Below are 13,917 nucleotides of genomic sequence, written 5' to 3'. Positions count from 1 at the left end.
CATAAACTTCAGCTACATTTAAACAATGCACGCGCAATTTTTCTACGTGCGCGCACCCATCTAACGTAGTTACAAATCTAATCCGTATTTTAACGGTTTTTTAACACTAAAGAAGGGTCATATACCCGAATCGTCTGTGTTTTCATGAACATTTTTGACACTTTCCGATATTTATTTTACATCCATTATCGCTTCAATCGTTTTTAACCAAGTGTCACGCATCAGCAACGACTTTTTAGTCTACCAATATACTTCTACTGGAAGTTACCCTATCAGCGCGTGCGCAATTTACACTATCAGCGCACTTCGGTAAGATCAAACAAAGCCACACGGAGTTAGTTTTTCTCTTTCTATTGCTCTTGTTTTTCTGTCTTTCTCTTATTTTGTCTTTGCCTGTACTTTTTTTACTTTGCACTTTGCGAAACACAAAGAAAAACATCTAAAATGTATACGAATTTGCAAGTTTTTGAGTTGTTTTTATTTTCCGTGCTCAGGCTGACGTAAGTGACCGGAAGTAAAATTTCACCTCCTTAGCAACGCGCGCGAGCGCGCGCATGAATCGGTTAATGGGCCCTAAGTCTTGAACTTGTTTTGTTGTATACATACACCATGATTACCTGCTGGCGCGATTTATTGAAGAAATTTAAAATTCCACCCACACGAACGTTTTTCTTTGCAGTCAGAAATTTAGCTGATAGGAAAGGGAAAAAAAAAAAATATTATTTGGGATATATAAGTATTTTAATTTTACTTGAAAAACATTTTTAGCATATTGATGATAACTTACCACAGATTCAAGTTGCTTAACCTGACTTAGCCTATGCGCATGCGTCATATATGTCGTACGTAATCAAGACAAAAATAAATGTCCAAGGATGTCTGCTAATAGACCAATTTCGATATATTAAAATTCAGCCTAACACAATAGACCTCAGTACGAGGCTCTGGGGAATAAACCCCACAAACTCTGTATTTATTCCCCGGAGCCTCGTACTAAGGTCTATTGTTTTAGGCTGAATTTCAATATATCGGAATTGGTCTATTATTCACAGCCATGGGTCTTCTAACTTCAGCACTGCAAGATAAAATGTAATTTTAACAATGAATACTGTATTTGAGCACGGCGTTTTCCACAAAAGAATGCAACAATGTATTTTGAGCATTTGAAAATCGGCTAAATGAAGAGCTCTAGTTTAGCTGTCTTGTGTCATTAGCTTTCAAATTACGTAAAATATTTGATTTCTTATCAAATTGCAATCTATTTAGCTCTAAATATACAAGTAAGGAAGTTCAAATACGACTTACGATTAATAGTTTATAACGACCATCTTTACTTTCGAATTTTCGAGCCTCTGACTTTGCTGCTCATTTTTGATCGATTTTGCCCGAGAAGAAAGAAAAAACAATTAAAACCCTAGTGTGTGACCATTGAAAGGTATTGAGCAGTACTTTCATGCGATACTGTGTATTACGCCGTGTAAAAGTTTTTCATGCTCGTCAACTTGTCAGCCAGCCAGTTAAAGGCCGTGATTGTGATAAAACAACCAATTTTGGATGCTGTAAAACTACAAGCTGTTCCACTGACTTCTGTAACACAGGCTCACCTGTCACCTTCGACGGTTTCCTGTTAACCGTGAGCTCTGTCCTGGGACTGGCACCACTGAAGTAAAACGCTGACCAAACCACAGTTCTTTTTTCTCAGTTAATGTAATATTTCTCGAGTGGTACTGCCGTGGCAGTAAGTACCTCACAAAGGCCATCTCGATCTCTACACTGAAATTTTCTATTGATGATGATAAGCTAAGAGAAGGGTTAATGAGAATCAGACGCCTTTACTATGAGTTGATCCATGGGAAAAGAAAATCTCACCACTCCACTCGCACAAACGCGAGAAAATTCACTGTCAGTTTTGCTTTTTGTGCTCATTTTGACGTCATAAAATATCGAAAGACACTGACGTTTTCCTTTGATCGCGTGCAGATTACTTGAGCTTTCGCCATAAGCGCGCGTGCGATCGTAAAACTATAGGGAGCCACCTTAAATTTCTTCTTGAAGCAACCGTGAACCACCATTAACCATAACACCTTTCGACATCGTCTCGGACGCTTTTACGTTTTGGTAAGACAATCTTTCTCGAAACAGCTGTGTGTTTCTATTTTTATATAGTAAGAACCCGCTATACACATAACAACGACTCCTCTTAGGGTAAAAAATATGAATCTAAAGCAAACATGGTTTTGACATTTCTCTTTTACTATGAAATTGTTATGGGTTAGAAATAATGCTCAAAAGGCTCTAAAATTGTCAAATTTTCTCTGCTAGTCTAAACGTTTCGGGCTTAGCCCGTCTTCAGTAGGTGGAATGATTGCCGTGAGCCACGCCATACAAAAACTGTACGCGTAGGCACGCGCGGTTAGCGCGCGCATGAAGTACACAGTAAACAAATAGGAAAACCATTGTTTTCGCGCGCGTATGTGTAATACGCGCGAGACCCACAGTCACAAAAAATGAAAGTTAATGTTCAGTCCGTTCAGTCGAAGCGTGTCCAGCTTGAAGATTAATTTCATTTCATGCTGCTTGTGGCTGATGTTACTGCCAGAGCACCGTTTCAAGCCACAGACCATGATGTCATCCAGAGAGTGGGAGGCGGAGTTGAAATGTTCAGTTACGGGAAACCCGCGCGATCGGTTTCGAATGCTGCAGAGGTGCTCGCTGAAACGTTCCCGTAGTCGCCTTTCAGTCTCTCCGATGTACAGGCAATTGCGACGACAAGAAATGCAACACACAACATTCTCAGACTGACAGGTGAAATGGGTTACTTAAACTTAAACATGGTGCCCTTGAAGGAAACTGTAGCTTAATGTGTAACACCTGCAGTCACTTCTTTACCATGGATGGGAAATGCTGCAAGCAGTACAGTACAAAGTGAAGAAAGCCTGTTAAAGGGGCAGTCTCACCAAGATTTAGTGCTACTTGAAAATCCAATGAAGGTGTTGGTATTAATTGAAAATCCACTAGTAGTTGCCTAACCTTGCTAAAATCCACCGCACTAGTCACAAAATTTGTTTACAACTGTTGTGGCTACAGACGAGTAGGAAAGAAGTGCTCTAAAACTTGGAAACGTCGGGACAACGATTCAAGTTTGACACTGTTACTTGGAGGAAAATCACTAAAAATCATTTATCTCTTAGAGATTGAATTTACGCCTTTTTTGTCGTTTTAAGGTTATTTTGTTGATCAGTGAGTGCACCTTTATCATTCTAGCAAGACCTCCTGTGATACTGCCCCTTTAATTTCACCATGTACCACACAGTCACATTGAATTTCAGTTAACTTTGTACTGTTTTTACAAACAGCTCATGAAAAAGTGACTTAAACTACACTTTTATACAAGGTGCAAATTTTACATCAAGAAACTCACGTTTCATCAAATCTTGCACAGCAAGTTGGTTTTGATGCAGGGCAGCCAGCTTTCTCGCATGTTCGGAACTGCTTTCCCTTCTCATTAGACAAGTTGCCATTGTCAAAAACTGCTCCCTTTTTAGTGCAGAGTGCACTATTGGGATGGTTATGGGGGTTGCCTGCCGCTAAGGAACTACGGCGCTATGGCCCTATGGCGCTAAGGTGTAAACTTTAATGTTTGTTTAATTAATTAATTTCAATTAATTAATTAGTCTAGAGGCAAGGAAGTAGTGGGAGTAGGGTGGGGAAGGTACATGTGTACTCTACGTAAAACACATTCCATCGCCGTCGCTTAACTTTGAACATCGCAAAGCTATATATTTGTTTCAGGTAACCCCTTGCTCTCCTTGTGGTACCATTCTCCTTAGAACAAAACTAATTTGCCCTAAACGCATGCGTAGATTAGTTAGGGTTCGTGGCTTCTATATTAGGTGAAGGATACATTGCATACGGAATCACGCACAAATGTTGAGTGGTTTTCCTTATGGTAGAGCTCAACATGTAAGACGCATGCGTTCTAGCATTGTTAGTGTTATACACTATCTTTACACGCAGTATTTTATATATCGTGTCATGTGACCAAGGACGGCAGTTATTTTTCAGGTAGCGCCAATTGTCCCTTTTTATTGCAAAAGTGAAACGTTACTGTGGCTGCGTAGCTTTTAGAGTTACAAACAGGTCGGTTCAACAAATATCATCTGCTGTTTTCAATCTACAATAGTGTGCTTGTCAGGGTTCAAATATATTGCTTCTCCTTAGCGACTTGTTTATTTCTTGCCTTAATTGCGTCTGTAAGAGAGACCAAAAAGTTCTCAAGTTAGTGGCTTTAATACTCCGCAAATTGTAAATTTGTAACAAAAGAAACCAGGAAAATACTCAAATATTGCTGCAGACGCCGTGGCACCTAATGAAAGTTCAAATTAATTTAATCAGTCTTTGAGGAGACTCATTCATATCGGCCAAGTAGCGCTGTTTATCTTCAATACTTTTCGTTGAAAAGCTTCTCAGCCATCAATATCGTTGTGTGTTAATTTTGAATTGTTTTATTGTTAACAACAAAGGTGGCAACAGAAAAAGAAAGTGGTATTTCGTGACTATCTGATAATTAAATTAGTTCTTGTTCATCGGTAAAAATCTGCATTTTTAGTAAAACATCGTCTCTGTTCCGTTTCTTCATCACTACATCAGATATTTAACTTTCTTTCATTTATCTCCAAAAAACAAGGACATCTTCCGTATGTTTTGGAGAAAACAGGGGTTTCATATTACATGGCTTTGCGAGGAAAACAAAAGTATCAAGTTACAAAGTTGGCGTGAAGAGCTAAATTGTCACGTTTGCTGCTTCAGCGTATTGTTGAATTTAAAATGAACGAAAATCAACTTAAAGCACCAGTAGTAATTAATTTGTGCGTAATGTTTGGACCTTGAATGAAAATACAACCTTGAAACATACACACTGCAAAGGGGAAAAGCCGTAGCAAACTACCAAGGTAGACACAAACCGGAAGTGAACCGAGTAGGGGTGAGTACTTATGGGACTACTGTATCAGAGCTATCAATTGCGCTCTGCACTATCTGAGATTGTCTCACTAGTTGTAGTTCTTGGCGATCGCCAAGTAGCTTTACCCTCCATTTTAAATCAGCTGATACTACCTACAATAACCATTCTTTGTAACTACACTGTACACAAAGGAAAAGTTGTGCTTTCTGCCTATCAACGAGTGGCCTTTGAACAGTTTTGTATAGCAGTTGTGAACACCATCAACAGTTTCAAGTGCTTTCTGTTAATAAACAAAAGTCAAAATCAGCATTAGTCAGTAACTCCATTGGACTCAGGATTTCAAGCTCTGGAGGGGATCTTTGTGTTGTATTGCTGGGCAAGACACTTTTATTTACTCTCATAGTGTCTCTCTCCACCAAATGTGGAAGTGAGTATTGGTTTTCTACTAGGATAACCCTATAAAATTTCAGGGATGGGGTCACAGGCATGGATCTAGGATGAATGGTGACAGATTTCCAAATCAGTGAGTGCTGAAGGTACAAGCCCCTAGATAGACAATAACTGACTATTAATTTTTGCCAATAAATGATTTCAAGCACTGTATATAACTGAGTTAATGTGTAAATGTGCATAAATGAAAGACGTAATGTTGCGTACCATTCTTACAGAATTAGCCAATGTACAACAATGGTAATGCACACTGTATGTATGAGGGGCTTAATTTTTTGCCTTCTTATAGATTTATCAATGGAAAAATGACAACAGTACGTTATAGACATTCAATTTGTTGATGTTACTGTTTTGTTTTATATCTTTTGATGTTTTGCTCCAATAAGATGTGTACAGTGCTGTATTTTTGACTTAATTTACACTGAACCCACTTAATAACGACACGCCGTTAATATGGACACTATCCATGGTCCCTTTGGTGTCCGTATTAACGGGGCTCGACTGTAATAACCCTTATTTACCCTTGGAAGTGTTTATGGCACAAAGGCTAGTGGGGCTGAGCAAACAACTGAAACAAATAATTCAAATTAAACATAACATTGTTAAGAATCCCAACTTGCCGATGGCAAACCAGCTGGCTATTTACAAGCCTAGTCAGCAATTTGAACCTGGGCTACCGTAAAAAAAGAATCCTGGTAGTGGTCAGAGCAGAACTTGAACCTGAGACCCCCCTGGATTGTGAGTCTGACCCACTGACCCGTCTATGTCAACTCTCCCAAATTATCCAGGAATCTCCTGGATACAGACCCAGTCTTCCACTCTCCTGTACAGGTCACCAGATCTCCTGGACAATAGGAATAAAACTCGTAAAAAACATTTTCCCGCCATATTTTGGATGATTTTGGGCATTTTGGGAGAGGAAATTTTAGACATTTGATGCATTTTGAGATTAAATTGGCATATCTCTACTTAGAGCAAGTTTTTTAGGGTCAAAAAAGGTAAAATTGGTGATCTCCCGGATTTTGATTTTTTTAGGTTGGCATCTCTGTGACCACTCGACCATGCTGCGTAAATCTCAACTGAGAAAGAATGGCTTCCATAGGGAAACAACGAAAATTTTGCATCTATACCTGAGTTAACTGTATTTTATCGATTTTTTTATCGATTGACTTGTCTTTTTCAAACGACATACATCATCAACAATTGCCAACAAGGCTTACCAGGGAGAGCAATGTGATTCCACAGGTATTGGAAGGCAAGTGACAACGAGTGTTACACGAACATCACTGGTCTGGCCTTGTTGCTTTCTTGTAATTCACACATCACTCTAACAGATCAGATCATATACACTCAATTTTAAGGTTGCGCTTAACTTCTTTTGATTTTGATCTACCATATGGTATAAAGAGGAGGGGCAAGGGTAATTTCGTGACGCCGTGATACGGTTTTTTTGTGCTCTGTGAATCGTGATTTGATAAAAAAAACTGTTCCGTGAATCGTGATTGAAGTGTATTCCGTGAGGCGTGAAATTTACAAGTCCTTGGCTGTGAATCGTGAATAGATAAGAAATAAATTGTAAATGTCTAAAGTTGAGTTCGTAGCTGAATTTCACTGCATTGTGATCAGATTTTTTGCGTGACCTTAGTGAATTTAACGCTTGAGCCAAGCCGACTGAGAGTAGCGACAAACGAAACATGTTGACAGGTTCAAATAAACCCGTTGATTTCCTGATGGATGTGGACTGTATCCTATATCTCACAAAAGGTACAGTCCTGGAGCAGTTGCAGAAAGTTGGTAGAATGGTACATCCAGTTGTACCAGACAGATACAAAGTTACCGAAACGAACAGAAGTGGCCTCTACTCACATCCAATGGCGGTGACCTTGGGGGACCACGGGAGGCTGCTAGTGTCGGACTACAAGCCTATGAACAAGACAACAAGACTTCTGCAAGTGCGACTCCATTCTCCGGCGGAGGTAAAGATAATCAAGGAACTTGGGGATGTAAGAAACATTGTGTACCTTAAAGGCATTGGGTACGTTTCGGAGCCAACGAGCGTCAATGTCATTTCAATCTGATATCGGGCAATGTAACGCCTCCTGTGGACAAACTGAAGAAAGAACATCTTCAGAATGTTCTAGAAGGGTGGCAAGTATCCACAGAAGGTACAGTACGGCAGTTACGGGACCGAATGAAAGATATCATTAAGAAGCGTACCAGTGAACACCAGAAAGCAAAACACGACACCAAAAAGGTCTTTCTTTCTCAAGAGCACATCCAGTATATGCAGCATGACAGAATCTATCATCGTAAGTGCCAGCGACACCGAGCGACATTTTTGCACAATTGAGTTCACGTATGATGGAGTTGCAATGCATGGACTAGTAAAGGAGTTGTGTTCTTACCCAGCTGAATGTCTCCAAGTGCTATCCATGTGTGTGAATAATGAAACACTGTTTGTGTCATTCAAAGGCAAGAATGAAGCCGAGAAGCAAGGTGAGCTTCTATCAATCGATCTCACATCAAGACAAAGTTCTTTTATCTTACACAATGACACTGCGTTATGCTCTGAATGTAGAGGAGTAGCAAGTTATTTGGACGGTGTCTTGTTCTGTGATGCGGGAGCTTTCCAGGTCAAGTATCTTCATCAGGGTGGCAGTGTTGATGTGATTGCTGGAAACGGCTAAGAGGGTAACACAGAGGGAAGAGCAGAAAACTCTTCGTTTGGTCGGCCGATGGGAGTTTGCACTGAAAATTGCAATGTCTTGTCACTGACCCTCAGACAGGATGCCTCAAAACTCTGACTACAATTACCGGTACAGTCACCTATCTGAAAAACCTAGTTGGCAAATTTTTCCGCGCATTTTCAGTTTATCTGATATATCAGACGGTTCCACGCCTATCAATAGCTGAAGCTCTGCAGGAAGTCGGTGATCTCAAACGATTGACTCCCAGAAAGCCACAAACGGCGCTGACGGTACTATCTCGAACCTGTCGCTTAAGTCCGTACAAATGATCTACAATCAACTTAATCGGCTGGATGATAAATTGAAGTCTACCAACAAAGACATCCACGTTGATTTTCACGCTTGTCTGACAACCCAAGTGGAAAATCTGCACGCTGTTGGTCATTTCAAGGATCAATGCCCCACATCTCTTAACTACTCCCGTAATCTGGGAAACACTGTTTACGAAAGCATCAAAAGGATCACAAGCTGGGCAGCCTATTATTTCACTCACCCAACATCCTACTATCCAATTCCAGACAGTTCAACTCCACATTTCCAAACTTTCGCATCTTGGCAAAACAAGGCACTTAAATTCTACCCAAGAGCAGATCATGAGAGAATGGGCAGTTCAGTATGGCAAGTGCGTTCGACAGAGAACTGTGAGGCAAGAAACAACGAAGTTCTAGGCTGGCACTTTACCTCTGAATATGTAATAAACGACGGACGAAGGCTACAACTACGAAGGCACTTTACTAAAACTGGATACAAAACGGATAATCGTGGCTTTTTCTACTCCTGGGCTACCGCGCCTAGCTTGTTAACCATCACTTGGCACTAGGTACCAGTCCTACACTATCCCCTTCTTGGAAAGGACCATGTCCCCAAACAAAATGTCAGCAAAAATCTACATTGAAATTTAAGGATCATCCGACAGGTCCTAATTCGATGACAGACTAGAAGTCTAAATGATAGTCCTGCACCCAAGCGGGTGCACGCCTTTCCCTTTGTGACCTTCGGGGTCCGGGCTCCTCAGAGGGGGCTTCGACATCAGCATTCATCGGGAAAACGTCATCTTCCAGGATGATTACTCCAAGACCATTGGCAACCTTTGTCGTAGAAGGAAGCGAGACTCCAGTAGGTACTGGATCACCCACAATCCAGCTTTCATCCCTGTCACAAGTCCCGTTGAAGGGTTTCAGCTGGTTGAAATGTACTACCCTCCTCTTGACCCTGGCGTAGCTTCCAGCGGCCCCACAGTACTTGATCCTGTAAACTACGTCATTCAGCCGCTTGATAACCTTCCAAGGGCCCGTCCATGGTCTATTCAGCTTCATACACCTGCCCCTACGTGTTTGCTTGTCCAACCACAGGACACGGTCTCCCACTTGGTAGGCTTTAGCTGTTGCCCAGCGGTCGTAGTAAGCCTTCTGAGAGCGCTGCGAAACTTTCAGAGTTTCCCTAGCAGACTGGAAGGCTTGCGTCAGCCTTGACTTGAGCTGGGAAGCATAATCAGAATGATGCTGTGGCGGAGGCAGGGAGGAGTCCGGCTGATGCAAGTCACTTGGCAGGCGAAGCTCCCTACCGAAACTGGGAGTAAAACCAGTACTACTGTCAACAGAAGTGTTGTAAGCCAGACATGTAGACGGGATGTGCAAGTCCCAGTTCCTTTGGTCCTCCTTAACAATCTTTGCCAGCATACTATTCACTGTACGAATACTTCGCTCCGACGCTCCATCTGACTGAGGGTGAAACGGCGTCGTTTGTGTATTCCAGATCTCAAAGAAAGAGCATATCTCCTGTATCATTTCAGCTGTCAGGTTCTTTCCCTGATCATGGTGTATTTGTTCTGGAGTAGTCCCCTGGTCATTGTGAGGAAACCTTCGGGGGATCTGAGAATATGTGTTGATTACAGGAAATTAAACGAAGCTACAAGGGTGGCCAGTTATCCTCTTCCCAACATGACTGAAACACTGGAGCGGCTAGCCGCGCCGATGCCAAGTTTTTCACTACAATTGACATGGTCTCTGGCTACCATCAGATTGAGGTGGCTCCTGAGGACAGGTACAAGACTGCTTTTGTTTCACCCTTTGGATTGTTACAAGACTAACGAGGATGGCCACTTTCGTATATTACGAGTTTAATAAACATCTCACAGCAGAAACGTACATTTTGAGAAATTGCAGAATACTTGAAGCTGAACCTCTAAAGGACTCAAGGCTCCAGCGCGCCTTCCATCCGTACAGACTCTGGGGGAAGAGGGAGGGTAGTCTCAGCGGGTAACCCGAACGGGGCAGGGACCGGGGAGCCCGAGAATGCCGTCTTTTCTTGGCGGGAAATGGGACGGCCCGCGTTTTTCTGGCAGGAAAAAAATTTGAAAGAGCGAGGTTTTTTATTCCGTGAAACAGAATTTCTCCAGAAGAGAAAACTCATTTCTTTTCTGTAATACCGAACAATGTCGTGAAGCAGAGCTAGCCAGAAATAGAGAAATGATGGCGAAAAGATTAGTTTGGTTCAGTCTTCAACGACTTTCAGGTTATGCTGGAAGTTTCTGCCAGGAAGATTCACACTGAATTGAATTGCCAAACTGAGGTAAGAGACTGTTGTAGAAACTTTCGTCGCGTTTTCCATAAAAATTTTCCGAGTTGCTTCGGCGAGATAAGTTTATCTTCAATAGGAGATGCATAATTGTAAGGTCTTCCTGATTTGAAACCATGCTGTGAGACGTTTTATAAATTTCATTGCTTTAATTTCTTGTATCTCTGAGCAATAAGAAGCAATAATATTTGAGTCTCTTTGTCGAAGTTGTTGTAAGCTTAAATTCCGTGTTAAAAAAGACAAATAGGTTTTCTGTCGTTTTTGGCCCATAACTTCATGTCTAAAAGTAATAAAACTGGATAGGTAAATACTGCCAGGCGAGTTTTAACGCTGTTTTTAAAGTTTCCTCAGGGCTAGTAGGGTCAGCTGCTTCGTAGACTGCTAAAATTTGTCTTGATACGGTTGGAAATTTGTAGATACATTTCAGACCTTTTCCAAAAAGTGTTGCGGACGTTGGCGAACTGATATATACGAACTGATCCAGGACATTGGCGAATCGACTTCATGCGTTGGCGAACTGGGCGTTGGCGAACCACTCACACGTTGGCGAAACGACCGGTTACCACCTATACAGGTGTATTGAAGAAGGAAATATAGAAAATGAAACACATTTGAAACTTCGGGCGAATCGACTTTGAGTTGGGGCGAAACGACTCTGAGTTGGGGCCGAACGAGTTTGAGTTGGGGCGAAACGACTTTGAGTTGGGGCCAAACGACTTTGAGTTGGGGCGAAACGACCTCTTTCCGACGTTCTCAATTTATTAACACTGATTTAAATTTTCAGATTTAGATGGCTTTTAAGTTTTAGGGTTTTTCCTATTCTGGTCCCTTGACTGGTCAAATATGGCCATGATGTGAAACTTTTGGAGGACTCTTCAATGGAACAAACCTGTGCAAAAAGCTTATTCTTTGGAGGTCTGGTTTTCAAAATATGACTGTTAGAAACCCTCCTTAGCAACAAATTCGTGACCAATTGGTAGTTAAGTAGGACACCCCATAAGAGAAAAAACGAAGGAGAAAGCATGAAGCCATCAATACACCTGTTTGTACTGTTTCTTTCTGATTCCATCACACTGAAGAACACTGAAACAACTTGAGCTTCAATCAAGCAACCGTGAACCACAATTACCCATATTACCTTTCGACATGTTTGTACGCTTTGATAGGACAACCTTTCTCAAAACAGCTGTATGTTACTACATAAAACCCGCTATACACATAACGCCTTCTCCTAGAGTAAAAAGATATGAATATAAAACAAACATGGTTTGACTCTTTTACTACGAAATTGTCGCGGGCTATAAACTGTTTTCATTTGAGGAGAAACCATTTCAAGAAAGTAACACTGCCGTTGTTTGTAATGACAAAAACACTCCGTCGCAAAATTCCTTCTAGTGAATAATTTAGCTGAAGTATTCTAAGATAAGCATTAGGTTGTTTATTTTACTAAATTCAAAACAAAATATTTCTGACAATTTTCTGACACCGTTTGTTTTACAACCATATATGACGGAATTTCAAGTTTATATCACTATTCGTAAAAATGGTACTTATTTGAATTACACAGTAACTACTTCGAGAATGTGTGGAATTACATACAGTAGTACTTCGGTATTTTTCCGAGTTTTAAATAAAAATTACAGTTAGTTAATTAATTTGGAATTTTCCAGAGGCAGATTCAAGGGGGATGGGGTTAGATTGGGGGGCTAGCGACCTCCCCCCTTTGTTTAGAAAACCAAAAAATGGAAAATGGCAGAAATAAAGACAAACACTTTGGACAGGTACCTCATCGTAACTGCGTTGGTAGTATTTCCGGTGCAACAGTTTTGAATTAGGTTCCAATTCCCTCAAATTGCAACATTTTGGGGACATGCGCCATTGATTATGCAGAGCCAAGATGCAAGCCATCCCTTACCCCCTTGAAAAATCCTAGATCCGCCCCTGTTTTCTCTAGTTTTAATTTCAATATTTTGTTCACTCAAGAGACTTCCAACTGTGAAGGTAGTTATGGTACTGCCCTATCACGCAAACAATGTAAGAACATTTAATGTGATATTTTCAGAGAGCTTAACCACGTTTGCACTTGCAACTATTTTCAAAGAGATGCGAGAGTTTAATTTTCAATTTCTCTCATTGTCGGATTTCGTTAGAAAAAAAATGATGTTTCTCAAGGCAATATTACGAAAGGCATTTAGCGGGGGGAAAATTGTTAAAATTTGGATTATCAACAAATGAAGTGCACTTGTTATCATTTTTTCGGACAGGTGAAAACGTAAAATCAAGCATACGAAAGATTTTAAACAAACTTAGAATGGTGTTGTTAGGCATTCCGAAACCGAAAAATAAAACTTTACAGTTTAATAAGAATAACACATTCTCTTCAGTGAATAATTTGGCTCAAATGAAGCCAAAATAATCATTATATTAGCGGGCGCTCAGACAAGAGACATATTTAAGAGGTTTGTTTATTTTCTAAACAAAAGCAACACAACTCATCTACGAGTAAAATTTCAGCAGGAGTGTGTTTCAACCATGCAAAAGTGAGTTTCAAATCAAGAGGCTCAAACGAATATTAAATTGTAGCAACAGAAATCTGAAAACTATGAAGCTACCTTATGGTTGAAAAACGTTAAAGACACGGACTTCATGTTGCCCCTTGTGTCGTCAACAACGCTTACAAATTATCCACTTTGTTCTTTAAAAAGTTTTAACATGTCCATGCAGGATCCTTTTTGGTCCTGGAAGATTTTAGAACCATATCGTAGCTCGTGAATTTAACAAATCGAATGTGGTTTAGCGTTGTGTGTACTCTTATCGACAAGATTATGCGTCATCACAGTGGTCAAAATGTTGTGGACTCTCCGGGCACAGCCGGGCGTATTACGAAAATTAGCGTGATTTGAAATTCTGAGCAGTGGGTGAGCAGGAAAAATTAGTGGGGGCGAGGGAAAATAACTGCGAAATAAAAAAGTAACGAAGTATAAAAACACCTGATACTCCACTTTGCATGAAAAAACTATCCTGACATACCTGTTTCCACACGTACACATGTTAGTTCATTTTGGGACATATTCGTGCTATGGCACCTGGGAAAAAATCAGTGGGGGCGAGGGAAAATAACGACAAAATAAAAAAAGCAACGAAATATAGAAGTGGCAGAAAGAAACACCTGATATTCCA

The 13,917-nt window shown here is 40.7% G+C and overlaps 1 protein-coding gene across 1 annotated transcript in view; it reads right to left on the bottom strand.

The window, feature by feature from the left end:
- Positions 1–2,170: 2,170 nt before the first annotated feature.
- The window catches only part of LOC145496139 (uncharacterized), a 41,832-nt gene continuing 30,085 nt past the window's right edge, over positions 2,171–13,917 (bottom strand). The window contains exon 3 of the mRNA XM_081475780.1: positions 2,171–2,199. The gene's annotated coding sequence lies outside the window, so the exon portion shown is untranslated. The remainder of the gene's footprint in view (positions 2,200–13,917) is intronic.

This window comes from Orbicella franksi, chromosome 8, assembly GCF_964199315.1.
Source record: "Orbicella franksi chromosome 8, jaOrbFran1.1, whole genome shotgun sequence".
Lineage (NCBI taxonomy): Eukaryota > Metazoa > Cnidaria > Anthozoa > Scleractinia > Merulinidae > Orbicella > Orbicella franksi.
This window is presented reverse-complemented; position numbering and strand designations above follow the sequence as displayed.